This window comes from Geotrypetes seraphini, chromosome 6 (genome assembly GCF_902459505.1).
Source record: "Geotrypetes seraphini chromosome 6, aGeoSer1.1, whole genome shotgun sequence".
NCBI lineage: Eukaryota > Metazoa > Chordata > Amphibia > Gymnophiona > Dermophiidae > Geotrypetes > Geotrypetes seraphini.
This window is the reverse complement of record NC_047089.1, coordinates 23,828,989-23,846,109: the sequence shown is the minus strand read 5'-3', so window position 1 is coordinate 23,846,109 and position 17,121 is coordinate 23,828,989. Positions and strand designations below refer to the sequence as shown.

Here is a 17,121-nt window from a genome sequence, read left to right as displayed (position 1 = left end):
AAAACCCTGGCCTACATTTACAATGCCTTTGCTGGAAGACATGATCCTGCGCCGAGCGCTACCATTTTGAAGGCAGCAGCCGGTTGCGCCAGAATCTGGCTCTAAGTTTTTTAAACTTCTCTTCTAACAGAAATAATCTCAATCCAGTTAAAAGTTTCATACTTTGCTTGTTAGGAGTGCAAAGAGTAGATCCACTTATATTTTATGGTCATTGCAGACAGAAAATGGTTAATCGCTTTATTGTACAACTAGTCTTATAGCCCGTTACATTAACGGGTGCTAGAATATATGTGTGTGTGTCTCTCTTTATTTCTTTTTCTCTCTCTCTCTCCTTAGCCGCTTTCTTTCTTTCTGCCTTTCTTTTTCCTTGGCTGTCCATCACCACCTCTTGCCTGCTCCCCCTGTCCATTCTCCCTTCCTTTTACCTCCCCTGTGTCCACCACCACCCCTTCACAGCTCTCCTTATTTAGCAGCAGCCCTTCTCCCTTTGTTTTACCTCCCCCCTGTCCAGCAGCACCTTCCTTCTCACCCTGTCCAACAAATGGTTAATCGCTTTATTGTACAATGGATTCTAGAGGAGGAATTAATGGCATTAAATGGGGCAATTCTTTCATCCTTGTTTTCTCTTTCAAAGCCTCATATTCGCTATAGAGAACTTCACCACTAAATACTTACTATAATATCTCTGGTTATGAAACATTTGCGGTCGGTTAAAAGAGTCCTGAAATTCCACTTTAGTAGCAAATTTCTCTCATTTGGTACAAGAAATCCAGTCTCTATGAAAACCATGAGATTAACAGCTTTGAAAAATTGTTGTGGTTTATACTCTACTCCACTAGGTGGCAGACTGAGTTCTTTTAAGGCTAAAGTAATTGCCGTAGTAAGAGATGTGGGACAAGGGAGGCTAATCATTTGACCCAAGTAGAGGTCAATTTGTAGCAGTTACCCAAAAATTGGCATATTACATATGCGTGGGAAGGCCTGGACCCTGCTACTTAATTTGTGGTTCAAAGGTGGACCTGAGTCTGAGAGATGCATAGTAATTGTCCCTCGTCAGAGTGCCATATCCAACTGGGACCCTAACGGCTAAAATGTTTTTCAATTTATTGATTATACTGTTGCATTTAATTTCAGTAATGAAGCCACAGTGCTGAACTGCTGCTCTTGTTGTTGTTTTTTGGGGGGAGATGAACAAGGCATACAAATTAAGCTGGTTTTCAGACCCACTTATATGCAAATGTGGTTGATGAATCTCCTCAAAATCAGGTCTGTTTGCAGCCTTCTCCTCCCCAGGGACCACATTTTACACCTCTCTAGCCCAGGATCTCTGATGAAAGGATAATGAGTTTGCAGGCTTCCTGGAAAGAAAACTTGTTGAAGCAGCGAAAGGAGATAGCCCGGTTCCACACCATGAAATAATATTGTGGGGTACAGCACCGGAGCTTTCAAGCAGGCAGATTATTCTCACTTGTAGGCAATTTCCTCCATGGAGCTCGGTATGGACAGTCTAAAAGTGCATTGTCACTTTAAAAACTTCAAGCATTTCAAGACCGCTCATCCTGCGCATGCACAAGTACCTGCCTACCCAATGCCATCATGCGGTTCCTTCATTTTTTATTTTTTTCCGTGGAGTGGAAAAACTATCTCTCAGGACATCTATTATGTATGTATGTTTATTTTTAAAATATATTTTAGACATCTAGTTTTGTGCCTTCCCTTCATTTTAGACGTATATTTTCATTTTTCTTTTCTCTGGTGAAAAAAATTTTCAATTTTTTGATTAACTTTTCTTTGCAGGTCTGCAGGCTCTGTTCAGCCCATTTTTAGGCTGGAAGGATTGTCTTTTTCTGGGCATAGTGTCTACTCGATATCCTGGGACCTTTGTGTCCTTTTTCTTGTAAATCTTTTTTACATTTTCCGAACTTATACAAGCACAAACAAAATGTACAATCAGATAGAACAAATAACAGCACTTCTCTTCAAACAAATATTATATTCTGTAACAAAATATTAATAAAAATGATTGAACTGAAAAAAAACAAAGTACTTTACTCCAGTAGCGTACCAAGGGGGGAGGTGGGGGGGAGGGGCGGTCCGCCCCAGGTGCAAGCCCTGAAGGGGTGCTCCCGGCCTTGGCGTTCAGTCCCCCCTCCCCGAAGGACCGCTCGCCTCCTGGCTTCCCCGCACCACCTACGAAGCAGCCCGCAGCGGGATCGCGATGCCAGCGATCCCTGCACTGCTTCGGCTGCTGCTTCCCCTGCCACGGTCCCGCCCCTCCTCTGACGTCAGAGGAGGGGCAGGACCGTGGCGGAGGAAGCAGCAGCCGAAGCAGTGCAGGGATCGCTGGCATCGCGATCCCGCTGCGGGCTGCTTCGTAGGTGGTGCGGGGAGGCCAGGGGGGCGAGCGGTCCTTCGGGGGGGGTCGGGACATCAGGCCTTCAGGGTGGGGCGGGCAGGCGGCAGGCCTTAAAGGGGGAGGGGGGTGACAGGCAGGCAGGCCTTCAAGGGGGAGAGGACAGGCAGGCTTCAAGGGGGGGACAGGCAGGCAGTCCTTCAAAGGGGGGACAGGCCTTCAAGGGGCGGACAGGCAGGCAGGCTTTCAAGGGAGGAACAGGCCTCCAAAGGGGGGGGGGACAGGCATTCAAGGGGGGGGGACAGGCAGGCCTTCAAGGGGAGGACAGGCCTTCAGGGGGTGCAGGCCTTCAAGCTAGGATTTAACAGAGAGGAAAAGTCCTTTTTGTTTCTTTATTTTATTTACACCACAGCGCCAGTGTAGTTAGGAGAAGCCAAAGGGGGGTGAAAAAGCTATAAAATAAACCCACCAGGATGTTTGAAAAAAAAACACAAAACAAACACCCAATTGGGCAGGAAAGTTGAATCGAAAAACCAATTCAAGAGGCTGAATCGAATCGAAAAAAAAATTTTTTTCTTGAATCGGACAGCACTAGTTTGCGCTACTGTCTTAGACTTTAGGACCTGGGATTGGGGAGAGATGGCATCCTCAATACTTTATAATGCAAGTGAAACGAGGATTTGGTCAGACTTTTGAAGAGTCTGCAGAAGAAAAATATTGTATAGGCCGGGGACATGAGACAGCAGGAAACGAGAACTATTCTTCCTTCTATTTTTGTGAATGGCAAGGCTGAGGATGTCAGAGAGTTCAGTTAAAATATGTGCTTTATAAGAAAATATAATAATGTGTTTTATAAAGTTTTTAAGCATTGCTGGCCTACCCGGTGAGATGTTCCTAATGGTGGTGGTGGTAGCAGTGTGTCAATGTGTTGAGAGGAAGAGGTGGTCTGGGAAATTCTGCTGAGCAAACTCCGGGCCCATTTCCACCCCCCAGTTAGTCCACTCCACTCAACTAGTTCACACACTGAGTGGGTCTTTGGGTGTTGTGCCTGGGTAGTTGTTTTGGGATCGCTTCCAGTGGTTTGTCAGTATCTCCTTGTGGTCCAAGGAAGGAAACTTTGTTAACCTTAGCATTGACCTTCAGAATATGTTTGTAACAGCGCTGCTTGTGTGGCATTATGCTATGTAGTGATCGAAAGAAAAAAACAGACCTTTGCACATTTTTGCACTATATGGTGAGTGTTTGAGGAGATTCACATTTCCTGCACAGCTAAGTCCTTGTGAAGTTACCTTGCTCTTTCTAGCATCTAGCAAGGTATCTGTTTGGAAGGAAAGATCTAAGCTTAAAAATGAAGTGGCCAGAAGTTATGGTAAAAGCAGATAGCGTTGCTGATTTTAAGAAAGGTTTGGACAAATTCCTGGAGGAAAAGTCCATAGTCTGTTATTAAGACATGGGGGAAGTGTCTGCTTGCCCTGGATCAGTAGCATGGAATGTTGCTACTCTTTGGGTTTTGACCAGGTACTAGTGACCTGGATTGGTTACCATGAGAATGGGCTACTGGGCATGATGGACCATTGGTCTGACCCAGTTAGGCTATTCTTATTTTATGTTCTCATCTGTAGGGGCCTTAGTTTTCACTTATTATTTTAATGTATTTTTTTTCTGGGAACTTATCAGTGTTTTTTAGAATGGGAACAAAAATGGAAGAGAATTAATGTGTGTGGAATGGGGGGGGGATAACTAATTTCTTCAGCTAAATAATTCAATCCACCTCAACCAGACATAGGAGAACTCACGCATCATTCACACACCCTCCAACCAAAATTGTCAAAAGAAAAAAAACTGTTCGACAATCTCCTAACACTCGACCCCCAACTCTACAACCTATTGACCTCGACCACAAACTACAAAACCTTCAAAAAAGAAATAAAAACCCTTCTATTCAAAAATCACATAAAACCAAACTAACACAATCAGAACTGTCCCAAGCATCACCTGCAACTACTCCATATGTACTTCTGATGTCATGACAATTCAGACATAATTTATGTTATGTTATGTTTGGAATAATGGTTACATATATGAGGTTCAATAAAAGAAAATTTTCACTGCCTGTTTCTATTATGACCATTTATTCCGCGTCATGGTTATTACAAAAAATATTTTTTTACATGGGGGGGTGTCAAAAAATGATGGGCCCCGGGTGCCACATACCCTAGGTACGCCACTGCTTTACTCCCTCCCCTATCCTCCCTCCCACCCTCTCTGGATGTGTGTAGAAATCAGCAAAGAATTAAAGGTTAATCAATCAATCAGTCTTTTATTAACAAATGCCTCTAATGGACCCCATATTTAAAAAAAAAAAATTTTATTATTGCCCAATTGGTCCACATTCATTTTTCTGGCACTGGCAGTTTTTCCGTCCATGAGCAGCTTCAAGAGGTGTGATCAACGCAACAAGTGCCTAATGTAAATCTCGAGCAATTCACAATGCTCTATAGAATAGAAGGGGATATACTGAGATGGATAAGCAAATGGCTGGAGAACAGAATGAAGAGGGTGTGCATAAACGGGAAGTTATCGGACTGGGAAAAAGTAACTAGCAGCGTGCCACAGGGCTCGGTTCTTGGGCCCATCTTATTTAATATTTTTATAAATGACCTGGAAGAAGAAACGACCAGTAAAACCATCAAGTTTGCAGATGACACCAAGCTAAATCGGGCAATCAGGTCACAAAAGGACAACGAAGAGCTCCAGAGAGATTTGAACCAACTAGGAAGATGGGCAGCAAACTGGCAGATGAAGTTTAATATAGAGAAATGCAAAGTGATGCACCTGGGCAGAAAAAAACAAGGAGCACAAAAATAAAATGTTAGGTGTAAAATTGGAAAAGTGCGAGCAAGAAAAGGACCTGGGGATACTAATAGACAGGACCCTGAAACCGTCGGCTCAATGAGCAGCGGCGGCTAAGAAGGCAAACAGGATGTTGGGCATGATAAAGAAGGGAATCGCGAGTAGATCAGAGGATGTCATAATGCCGCTCTACAGAGCCATGGTCAGACCACACTTGGAATACTGTGTCCAGCACTGGTCTCCCTACTTAAAGAAGGATATAGCAATACTGGAGAGGGTGCAGAGGAGAGCGACGAAGCTAGTTAAAAATATGGAGAACTTGAGCTACAATGAACGCCTCGGAAAACTGGGATTGTTCACCCTCGAGAAGAGAAGAATGCGCAGGGATCTGCTAGAGACTTTTAAAATACTAAAAGGAATCGACAAAATAGAGCAAGAAACAACGTTATTCACGTTGTCAAATGTGACTCGGAGAAGAGGTCATGGACTGAAACTGAAGGGAGACAGGACCAGGACAAACGTCAGAAAAGACTGTTTCACACAGCGAGTGGTGGACGCCTGGAACGCACTCCCGGAAGAGGTTGTGGCAGAAACTAGGATTTAAGGGCAAGTTGGACGCATATCTTCTTGCAAGACACATTGAGGGATACGAGTGACCAAGGTCCTCGACGGGGAACACCAAGCTGAGCCTCCGCGGGTGCGGACCACCGGACTAGATGGACCCGCAGTCTGATCCGATGTGGGCATTTCTTATGTTCATTTTTCAAGATTGGCTTGTGCTCATTTGCAGAGACAGCCAAGTAGCCATGTACTATATGAACAAGCAAGGGGGGGACAGGCTCTCGCCATCTTTGCAAGGAGGCCATGCAGATCTGGTTCTGGGCGATTCCTCTCAACGTTTTCCTGGCAGCAAAACAGAATATCTGGGCAGACAAATTGAGCAGAATGTTACAACTGCACGAGTGGCTGCTCAGTTCTACCACTCGACATCAGATCTTTGCAGATTGGGAAACACCAGAAGTAGGTCTCTGGTTTTCCCCTTACAATTACAAATTTCCACTCTTCAGTTCCAGACTCTGCACTCCCAATTGTCCTCGACTGGAGAAACAAGTTCCTTTATGCTTTCACACCAATTCCTTTCCTCAGGAAGCATTTATTCAGGAATGCATCAAACTTTGCCAAGAACAGGCCACCATGATCCTCGTAGTAACATAGTAACATAGTAGATGACGGCAGATAAAGACCCGAATGGTCCATCCAGTCTGCCCAACCTGATTCAATTTAAATTATTATTTTATTTTTTTTTTTCTTTTCAACCCATCATGCTACCAATTTTTCCAATATTGCTGACACAGAGCAAGGGCCCTCTTCTGCATCCCAATCTATGTTCATTGATACTCGAAGCACGTCGACGCTTTTGCAATTTCTGCACCAGTGCAACAAATGATAAATGATAGGCAGAAAGCAGAATGAAAAATGCAGCAAAAAAGTTTTCTCCTTTTGTTTCATTAGAAAAAAAATTAAACAATCCCTCAGGAGATCCTATTCATTTCAAAAACAAAAAATCAAGGCCCATTAAAAAAAAAAAAAATAAATATGGGATTCTTCTGCTGTACAACTCCTACCACTTTTGCTATTTTACCTGTCCTCTGGTTCTATGCTCTTGCCCTACCTTTTTCAGAACATTTTGTGCATTCAGCTAGGCAAAATGGATCCCTAGTTACCCGTCCTATATTCAGAATGGTCCTCGCTGAAACTGAGGCCTGTACAATTTAGTTGTGTGGCCTATAAAACCCAGATGTCTGAATCTGTTCTCCTTACTTCAATTGCTTTCAATGGAAGTAAAACCCAGATGTGTCAATATGTCGTCCTTTTTCTGGAACAATAAATAGAAAAAAAAACCTGATGGTGACCTATCGATTAAATATAATTTACATAACCATCGGTATAAACCAAAATGACACTGAAGGTGCTTGTTTAACTTTTTTCTCTTTATCTAATTTCTTTTATCCTATAAACAGGAACAAGCCTCAGATTATGGAGTTTTACCCATTCAGGGTTCTTTCAAAGAGAAAGACGGGTTTTTCTCTTACTCCTATTAGCATCACTGGCTTGAACCCATCCTCCCTACCTTAATCCTAATGTATACTATCTTTTATTTCTTCAATCTTCAAATAATTTATGCTAAAATACCTGACTAGATTATTGCCTTCTAATATTATTGCTTTCTAAGAAACTCAATGTTTTCAATACTAAATTCATTCATATTAAAGATCATTTGAACCTCACGGTACATTTCAGAAACTCAGAATCGGCAAAAGTGCACTAGTGCAAAGTGAGCTAGTGCTTTAAAGTGCTACATCAAACGTACCATAACAAAAGTGCATTTGTTCTGTAAACTTTTTCAGCTTCATTCAGACTTTTGAGACGTTTGAGACTTCTTAAAACCTAAGGTACTTAGCTTTTGCTCTTTAAGAGCCAGGGCCGTTGCTTGCTATTCTCAGTCCCTCAGGGCTGATTTTGAAAATGGGACCTGGTATCCATTACATTTTTTTTTTTCTTCTTTCACTGTTTTATATATTTATTTTTTTCAATTTGACATTTATTTTAATTTGAAGAAATGTGACCCCCCCCCCCTCGGGAGAATGCCTTGGCTGTAGAGCAGGAGGTGGGAGGTTCTCCTGGGGGGTCACTATGATAATGGAAGCTGGTAAGCTGCCTTAAATGGGTGGAGTTAAGGAGATTAATACAGCTGGGAAAATATGATTCGGTAAGTAAATAAATACTAGCCACTTGCTTAGCACACAGTCACATAAGTCCAAAATTGTAACAATATTTCTCACACTGAATTATCAGCAATTAAAAGCACTCCTTTGGCTTAATCAAGATCTGAAAAGCTAAACAAATTTTTGTAGGGATCTTCAGAACGCCATCGGGGAATATACAACACCCGCCTGCTTTTAGTCTTCATCGATCCAATTAATGTGCTCATTAATCATTGTGACATTTCCTCCATTATACATTTTCATATACACTTTTTCATAGTGCAGGGTTAAAAACTTTATCTTGCACATTTGTCCAGGTGCATAAGTGCTTTAGATTGCCACCTCTCCTGACATGCATGTTTCAAAGAAACTTTCTTCGGGGTTGAGGGGTTCTATAACGTTTGTGGGATCATTGAACTGCCGATGGTGGCTCTCCCCAATGACCCCTGATGAATGCAGCACTGAGAATCTAAACCCCCTCCCCCACAAGAGAAAATTGGCAGGAGGGATGGCCACTCCCTCCTGCCATGCCGCCACCCTCCCCCAAGAGACAATTGGCAGGAGGGATGCCCACTCCCTCCTGCCAACGGAGGCAACCCCCAAACCATCCCCTACCCTCTCCCCCCAAAAGGCAGGAGGAATGCCCATTCCCTCCTTCCACCGGATGCTCTCTGAACACCCCTCCCCCCTCCCATGGTAACTCAGTTTCCCATCCCATCCCATTAAAACTTAACTCTGATCAAAATAAAAAAAACTTTTGCTTCCCCAGGACAGGACATGTCTGGAACATTTATCACGTGAAAAAATATTCAATATCCCGTTCAACCTACAGTTAAACTTTTGGGGATCACTTTAGATCAGAATCTCACCCTGTGGAACTAGGAGCTCTTTTTACAAAGGTGCGCTAGCGTTTTTAGCGCACGCACCGGATTAGCGCGCGCTACCCGAAAAACTACCGCCTGCTCATGAGGAGGCGGTAGCGGCTAGCGTGCGCTATTCCGCGCGTTAAGGCCCTAACGCACCTTTGTAAAAGGAGCTCTAGCTGGACACGGTTGTCCGTAAAGGTTTTAACATCTTATGGAAACTCCAAACACTCGGAAGCTTATTTTGATTTTTCAGCCTTTAGAATTTTGGTCCGATCCTTAGTACTTAGTCATTGTGACATCATTTGCATAGCATGTACTGAGAAAAACCATATCGAGTTACGAATAATTCAAAATACTGCAGTCAGGCTCATCTACGGATTGAAAAAATGTGATCATATAACATATTATTATCGTGAACTGCACTGGTTGCCTGTCGAGGCACGAATCCTTTTAAAACTGGGATGTGTTTATTATAAGGTAGCAGTGGGTCTGGTTCCTTCTTATTTGATATATATGTTTTGTTATTTTTCTCTACATTGCTCATATAGTACCAAAGCGAGGTTTTGTGTTTTGTTTTTTTCCCACCAGTTAAGGGCTGCAAGATATTGTGATAGAACTCTTTCTTTCCAGGTTGCACTACGGCAGTGGATCCCAATCCTGTCCTGGAGGACCACCAGGCCAGTCGGGTTTTCAGGATAACCTTAATGAATATGCATAAGAGTAGATTTGCATGCCTGGCACCTCCATTATATGCAGATCTCTCTCATGCATATTCATTAGGTCTGTCCTGAAAACCCGATTGGCCTGATGGCCCTCCAGACAGGGTTGGGAACCACTGCACTATGGGATAAAGATTTCAAATGGCTGTTATCAAAGTCTATCTCTTATCTTCATTAGAGAAAACAATTGAAAACTTTTGTTTTCAAAGTTCTTTAGCTCTTAAAAACTAACTCATTTGTCATTTCGAACTATGTATTATAGCTAATCTTTTGTAAACCGCATTGAACTCTCTGGCAGTTGAGGTCTAGAAATAAATCCTTATGTTATGTTATAGAGTTCTTTTCCTGTCCCTGCCCCTCTCCTGCAAACTTTGAACTCATCTGCACAAGCCTCAAACACTTTAAATTAAAATCATAAGAAGCAATATTCTAGAACTCAGATTGTGATGTCATAATGTCTCATTCCACCAATGCCTAAGCTCTGTCCTCATCTGCACAAGCCTCAAACACTTTAAAATCCTAAGTAGTAACATTCTAGAGCTCAGATTGTGATGTCATAATGCCTCATTCCACCAATGCCTAAGCTCTGTCCTCATCTGCACAAGCCTCAAACACTTTAAAATCACAAGTAGCAACATTCTAAAGCTCAGATTGTGATGTCATAATGCCTCATTCTACCAATGCCTAAGCTCCGTCCTCATCTGCACAAGCCTCAAACACTTTAAAATCACAAGTAGCAACATTCTAAAGCTCAGGTTGTGATGTCATAATGCCTCATTCCACCAATGCCTAAGCTCCGTCCTCATCTGCACAAGCCTCAAACACTTTAAAATCACAAGTAGCAACATTCTAGAGCTCAGATTGTGATGTCATAATGCCTCATTCCACCAATGCCTAAGCTCCATCCTCTTCTGCACAAGCCTCACTTTAAAATCACAAGTAGCAACATTCTAGAGCTCAGACTGTGACATCATAATGCCTCATTCCACCAATGCCTAAGCTCTGTCCTCATCTGCACAAGCCTCAAACACTTTAAAATCATAAGAAGCAACATTCTAGAGCTGAGATTGTGATGTCATAATGCCTCATTCCACCAATGCCTAAGCTCTGTCCTCATCTGCACAAGCCTCAAACACTTTAAAATCATAAGAAGCAACATTTTAGACTCTAGAGCTCCGATTGTGATGTCATAATGCCTCATTCCACCAATGCCTAAGCTCTGTCCTCATCTGCACCAGCCTCAAACACGTTAAAGTCGTAAGTGTCCGAGGCTTGTGCGGTTAAAGCAGAGCTTACAGCACACATGTCAAACACGAGGCCTGTGGGGTGAATCCGGCCCGCCTGGCTGCTTTATGTGGCCCGCGTGATTATGCCGCATCCAAGCGCCTGACCGTGCAGCCCCAGTCCCAGCAGCTCTCCAAGCACTTCACAATGCTGCCTCAGTACCCATTTGTAGGCAGAAGGACCCAGTCCCAGTCCAAAACTAGGGCGCTCCACACAAGTTCCTGACCGTGCTTATTGTTGTTTTTAGAACATGATTAATGCACGAGAATGGGTGTGATATGGTGTCTCAGGGTGAGGAAGGATCTATACTTCTACTAAGACTACCTTAATATAAAATTTGGCCTGTATTTTAGATTTCTGCTCTTTATGCGATTCAGTTTGACACCCCTGGCTTACAGGAATGGGGCAGGGACAGTGACAAAACTCGCAGGGAAATTGAGTTCTTGTGGAGACAGGGATATATTTGTCCCAGTGTCATTCTCTAGGTTGGGGCAGGCTGCAGCCAGACAGGATGGGATTGTGGAGCCGCTGAGCAAACAAGCTGAGTGGCAGGAAGTCAGAAGGAAACCAGCATATTATAGTGTCCGAAGATCTAAAGGCAGAGAAACAGTGTGACAAGTCGGTGGCTGTTGCCAGAAGGATGCTAGGCTGTGTAGAGAGAGGCGTAGAGGCCAGTAGAAGAAAGAAGGTGTTGATGCCCCTGTACAGGTTGTTGGTGAGGCCCCACTTGGAGCGCTGTGTTCAGTTTTGGAGACCGTATCTGGCAAAGTACATAAGAAGACTTGAAGCGGTCCAGAGGAAAGCAACGAAAATGATAGGAGATTTGCACCAGAAGACATATGAGGAGAGGCTAGAGCAGTGCATCTCAAATTGTGTGCCGGGACACACTAGTGTGTCTCCTGAGATTTCAAATGTGACGGCACACTGAGGAGGAAGAGAGGCGCCTGCCAGCTGACTTCCCCATGCAGTATGGCGCCAGCGCTGCCCGATTCGCCGAAGGCCTGCATGTTTCCCCCTTCTCTCTAGCGTCCTACAGTTCCCCCCCTGGCCTCCCGGTCTCACCTTTAAAGCTAATTACAGCAGCCTGCAGAGGATTGCCGGTAGGTAAAATGAATTTATTTTCAATATAGTGATTGGAATGTGTCAGTTTTGAGAATGTGAAGCACCAGGCACTTTAGTAGAAATTCTAGAATAGAGGGTCTTCCGCAACAAAATCCTGCAACAGTGAAAAATTATTCCACTGTCTTACCACACCTCATTCAAAGAGATTACTTATTCAATTTTTAGGTCCTCAGCGGGCCACCACACACTCAAAGTTTTTTCATTGTGCGAGGCTTTATGCTCCTATTCGTCATTGGACCACTTATTTACTCTTAATTTTATAGAAAATACGTTTTAAATATGTGAATGCTAAAGGTACTTAGCTTAGAGTTTTGACGCTAGCCGGGAGGGTAGAAACATCCGTCACTAACATGTTTCGCCCATATTACTTAAGGGCTTTGTCAAGGCACCCTCTCCCTAGATAGAAATAAAACTAAGTGTCACAACTACCATAAAGCATATGAATAATACAGAATAAAATACTAACCAAACTCTCTTACCGTTCTCAACTATTATGTTTCCACCATCGCGTCTCCGACGAAATGGCGGTCACGCTCTTAGTAAACCTATTTATACGTCACCCAGACATGTACGTTAACGTCCCAAGAAATCAGGGACGTCAGGGGTTGACGTCAAAAGTTTTTTTACAATAACTCTATACCCAGTTATTTTTTCTATATATATTATATTCTTTTATAAAGGATAACATTCGGAACCCCCATAAACATCTCATATTAGAGAAGCCCACTCCAACTCGTTATTCAGTCCATAAGGGACCACTGTGTTAAGGCGGTAAATCCACCGTTGTTCAATGTAATTTAGTCTAGCCTCCCAGTCCCCTTCCATTTGTTGTTCAGATATATGCTCAATAACCCTCCATTTAATATGTTGGATCTCGTGACCCTTATCTAACCAATGTTGAACTATTGGGGCTTGTATTGCCCCTGTGGTGATACGGGATTTATGTTCGTTCAGACGCACACTGATGGTTCTTTTGGTGCGTCCTACATATACAAGATTGCAGGGGCATACAATAATATTATTTTGAGAATGTTTTGAGAATGTTTTGAGAATGTTACATCTGCTGTGTATATGAAAAATGAATGGAAAAAATTGCATTACAATTAGTAAAGGGGATGGGAATCTGGGACACAACTTGGGTGGGCCTAGGGAGGTCTGTGGTTGGGGTACTCAGTTGATATTTGTTAGACTTAGGGGGTACTTAGCTTGAAGTAGTTGGGAAACACTGCTGTAGGTAATCGGCTGGCGCCAGTGCCTCTCCTCTCCGGCCCTCTTCCCTGCTGGCACCTCCTACTGCCGTCTCAGGCCCCGTCTAGAGGGACAGGGGAGATGTCATTCAGACGTTCAAATACTTGAAAGCTATTAACGTAGAACAAAATCTTTTCCAGGTAAAGGAAAATGGTAAAAACCAGAGGACATAATTTGAGGTTGACTCAAGAGTAATGTTAGGAAAATTCTTCTTTACGGAGAGGGTGGTTGATGCGTGGAATGCGCTCTCGAGGGAAGTGGTGGGAGAGTTCAAGCAAAGTGTGGGATGAACACAGAGGATCTCTAATCAGAAAATAATGGGTATATATTGAAGGAACTAAGGCCAGTACTGGGCAGACGTTCAGCTGAGGATGAGCTGGGGAGGGCTTCGATAGCTGGGTTAAGATGGGCTGGAGTGAGCTTTGACGGAGACTCCGGTAGATAGAATCTAAGCACACTACCGGACAGGGCTCTGGGTTTCTGGCCCAGAAATATTGAAGTAGAAGGACCATTTAAATTAAATGATTAATTTATGGAGCATGGTTGGGTTGACTGGATGGACCATCCTCATTCCAAATGCATCCTCTTATCAAACCTTCAGGAAATCCAATTAAAACCTATCTCTTTGATAAATTTCTCTGACTCCCTCCCTGCCTTGTATCTCTGATATGCCTCCGGATATACCTGACTACTCTCGACTTGCTAAGCTAATCTGAATGTCTTGTATGTAATATCACTGTCTGTGTACAGTCTCTTCCTCTGTAAACCGCTCTGAACTGTTGTGGTACTGCGGCATACAAAAATAAAGTTATTATTATTAGTATTTATCTGCTGTCATTTACTTTACTATATTACATTTAAAATAGACTGAATAATATGTTTGCGTTCAGTATTCCAGAACCTATAGACCAGTGTTTTTCAACCTTTTTACACCTATGGACCGGCAGAAATAAAAGAATTATTCTGTGGACCGGCGATTAAAGAACACTGGGCTAAGTCATGGGCCAGACCCCGCCCATCTCTACCCAATCTCCACCCCAGACCCCGCCCCTATAATAGTACTAATTGCACCTTGCATGTCCTGTGTCTCATCTGGAAGCCTTCCCTCTGATGTTGCAATGTAAGAGAAAAGGCTTCCGGTTCAGGCGCAGGATGCCCGTAGGAGCATCCTGGCCCATGGCTTTGTGCACTGAATCAGTTAGGAAGAGGGAGCTGGCTCAAAGATAACACCGCATCGATCGCACCGTGGACCGGCAGTTGAAGAACACTGTTTTGGGCCTGATGAACGTGCTGGCCCTGTGGACCGGCAGGAAATTTCTGTGGACCGGCACTAGTCCATGGACCGGTGGTTGAAGAACACTGCTATAGACGATTAAGGAGAAGTAACCAACTGAATGCAACCCATAACCAAGTTCGTGTCGAACGTTTTCAAGTTTTCCAGTAAAATTCTAGTTTTAAAGCAACTCTTGAAGTAAGAGTGCTTCCCCCCTTTTTTGGGAACATTGCTACAACTAGACAGGTGGCGTCTTAAATCCCTTTGCTAGGATTGCTTTTTATTTGTTTCAATGGTATTTACTCAAATTTGGTTTCTAAGTGATTGTGAACCAATTACGTCGACCATATGGTGAAAAAGGAAGGGTGTTACTCTTTCTTCTAAAAATCATTATTATTATTAAATCAAATTATGACTCTGGCTTGTGCTCTGCAGCATCTTTCTTATTGGTCCTCTGAAAGGTATCACAACCTCGACAAGTCTCAATGTACAAACTGCACAGAAACGTCAGCCATTTCCATTTTCCCAGCTCTCATTCCCATCGTCCCTTCAAGTATCATTAAGTTTGCTTAAGTAGTCAATAGTTACTGCCGAAAAGAGCCTGAAGTGATAAATTCATGGAAGCGGGCTCTTCGTAATCAAGTACATGCTCTTGTCTAGCACTGTGCAGGTTGTCACTGTACAATTAATGTCACTCCTGGTATGGAATGTAATTAAAGTTTAAGAAATCAATCCATATGCTTATGAATTTCTGCTGAGCTGATATCTTTTTTTTTTCTTTTTCTGTACGGTGCTGAATCTTGCAGAGATCTTGCTGCACGCCAGTTACCGTAGCAATCTGTGCCCTCGGGTCTTCGGCTGTGTGACTGAACGCTACACCATCTGATTTACAGCACATGACTGGTGGCATCGCCCTGGACCTCATCGGTCAAGTTCAACATTTTGTCCACTGAATGATTTTCACATGAATATTACTGATCTGTTAGTACTTTAAAAAAAAAATAAATCTTTTTTTTTGCAGTGAAATGCAAGAAATATAGGGATCCTTTTAATAAAACTAACTCCCCCCCTTTTACGAAGCTGTGTTAGGTTTATTTATTGCCGGCTGTGGCGGCAATAGCTCTGACGCTCATAGGGGTTTTATGAGCATCGGAGTTAATACCACCGCGGCCAGTGATTTAAAAAAAAAAAAAAAAAGCCCAACGCTGCTTCGTAAAAGGGAGATAAGAAATGGGTCTAGCATGTTTTGAGATCCTACCATATATGTTTTCCATGACCCCTCCATATATGTTTTTTTTTCCTTAAATGTTTCTGTTTCCTTTCTTAAAAAATTTGTAGTTCACCCCTTTTGCCTTTTGTACCAGTTTGCAATAGAATGCCAAAATTTGTCTATATTATCTTGTTTTGTCCTCCCCAATTTGTTAATTGTTATTTTAAAAACAATTGTTATACGCATTGAAATATATGATATTGCGTAGATAACAAATCCCAATAAAACTTGAAACTTGACTTTGCTATGCTATAATCCCATTTCTAACACATCCCTAAAAAAGGCCCTTTTTTTTTACCTTTTGTCTTTTTGCAAGTCTCATGCTAATTTTTCCATTAGCATGCAAGATCTGCTAAAATATTATTGTGGAAGCACTTACCATCTTCTATTAAAGAGACATTAAGTGCTCCCATGATATGTCTGAGTTATCCAGTTATCACATGCAAATGTTCCAGCTGGAATAATGCTTCCATGCCCATTCCCTGCTCAAAAAAATAAGTTAGGAGTTAATGAATAGTATTGACTGTTTCTTCTTTTCTAGGGGGACCCTTGATAAAGCGCTCTAGCGAAACATGTCGGGTCATTCCCTCCCGGGTTACGCACAAGATAAGTGAAAAACTAATTATGGCAAAGTTAAAATCAAAGTCTATTTGAAATTTCAGTGAATGATATATATTTATTGAATGTATCTTAAATTAATTTATTGAAAGTATATTTGAATTAATAGAAAAAATGCTGGGGCCAATGATGAAGAGCCATGTAATTCTTCCCACTTAAAGTTTTTGCTAGGCGGTGGAGTGGTGGGTCTGAGGCCGGTTTATTAAATAAACATTATCCAGCACGAGACTGAATAGTGCATTCCCTGCTCAAGACACGTTCCCTCCTAAAAACATTTTTTTAAAAAACTCTCACCTCACAATTAACATACAATATCAGTGTATCGGTGGTATAAATTGTTAACTGGATTTATTAAAAAGAAACCACTTGTGCATTTATTGAATACCAACAAAAGCTTTATTGTCAGGATCTCTTGTTCTGTATTAGTATTGTTTTATTCTTATGTTATGTTACAAAAAATTTTCAATAAAACATACTGAACTTAAAAAAAAAAAAAAAGAAACCAAAAACCGGTCTGAGAGACATTTGGAGTATTGAGATTAAGCATCAAATTTCTGCATCTCAACGGACACGAATTTGGACTTGGAAGATGAGATGTACAGTGTCAGCATGTATGAGATAAACTTTTTTTTTTCTGTTACATAGAGCATTATGGACCCCTGTTTGGTTACAAAAGTTAGATCGCTCTAAGTCTAATAGATGTTGCCATTCTCATCTTGAAGCAGGGACTTTAGATCATTTATTGTTCTA

At 42.3% G+C, this 17,121-nt stretch overlaps 1 long non-coding RNA gene across 1 annotated transcript; it reads left to right on the top strand.

Annotated features, from left to right (window-relative positions):
* The first annotated feature begins 555 nt into the window (after window positions 1-555).
* Window positions 556-16,832, top strand: LOC117363214. The gene is made up of 3 exons (XR_004539998.1): window positions 556-1,663; window positions 15,290-15,464; window positions 16,295-16,832. It is a non-coding gene; the product is annotated as an uncharacterized LOC117363214 (long non-coding RNA).
* The last annotated feature ends 289 nt before the right edge of the window (window positions 16,833-17,121 follow it).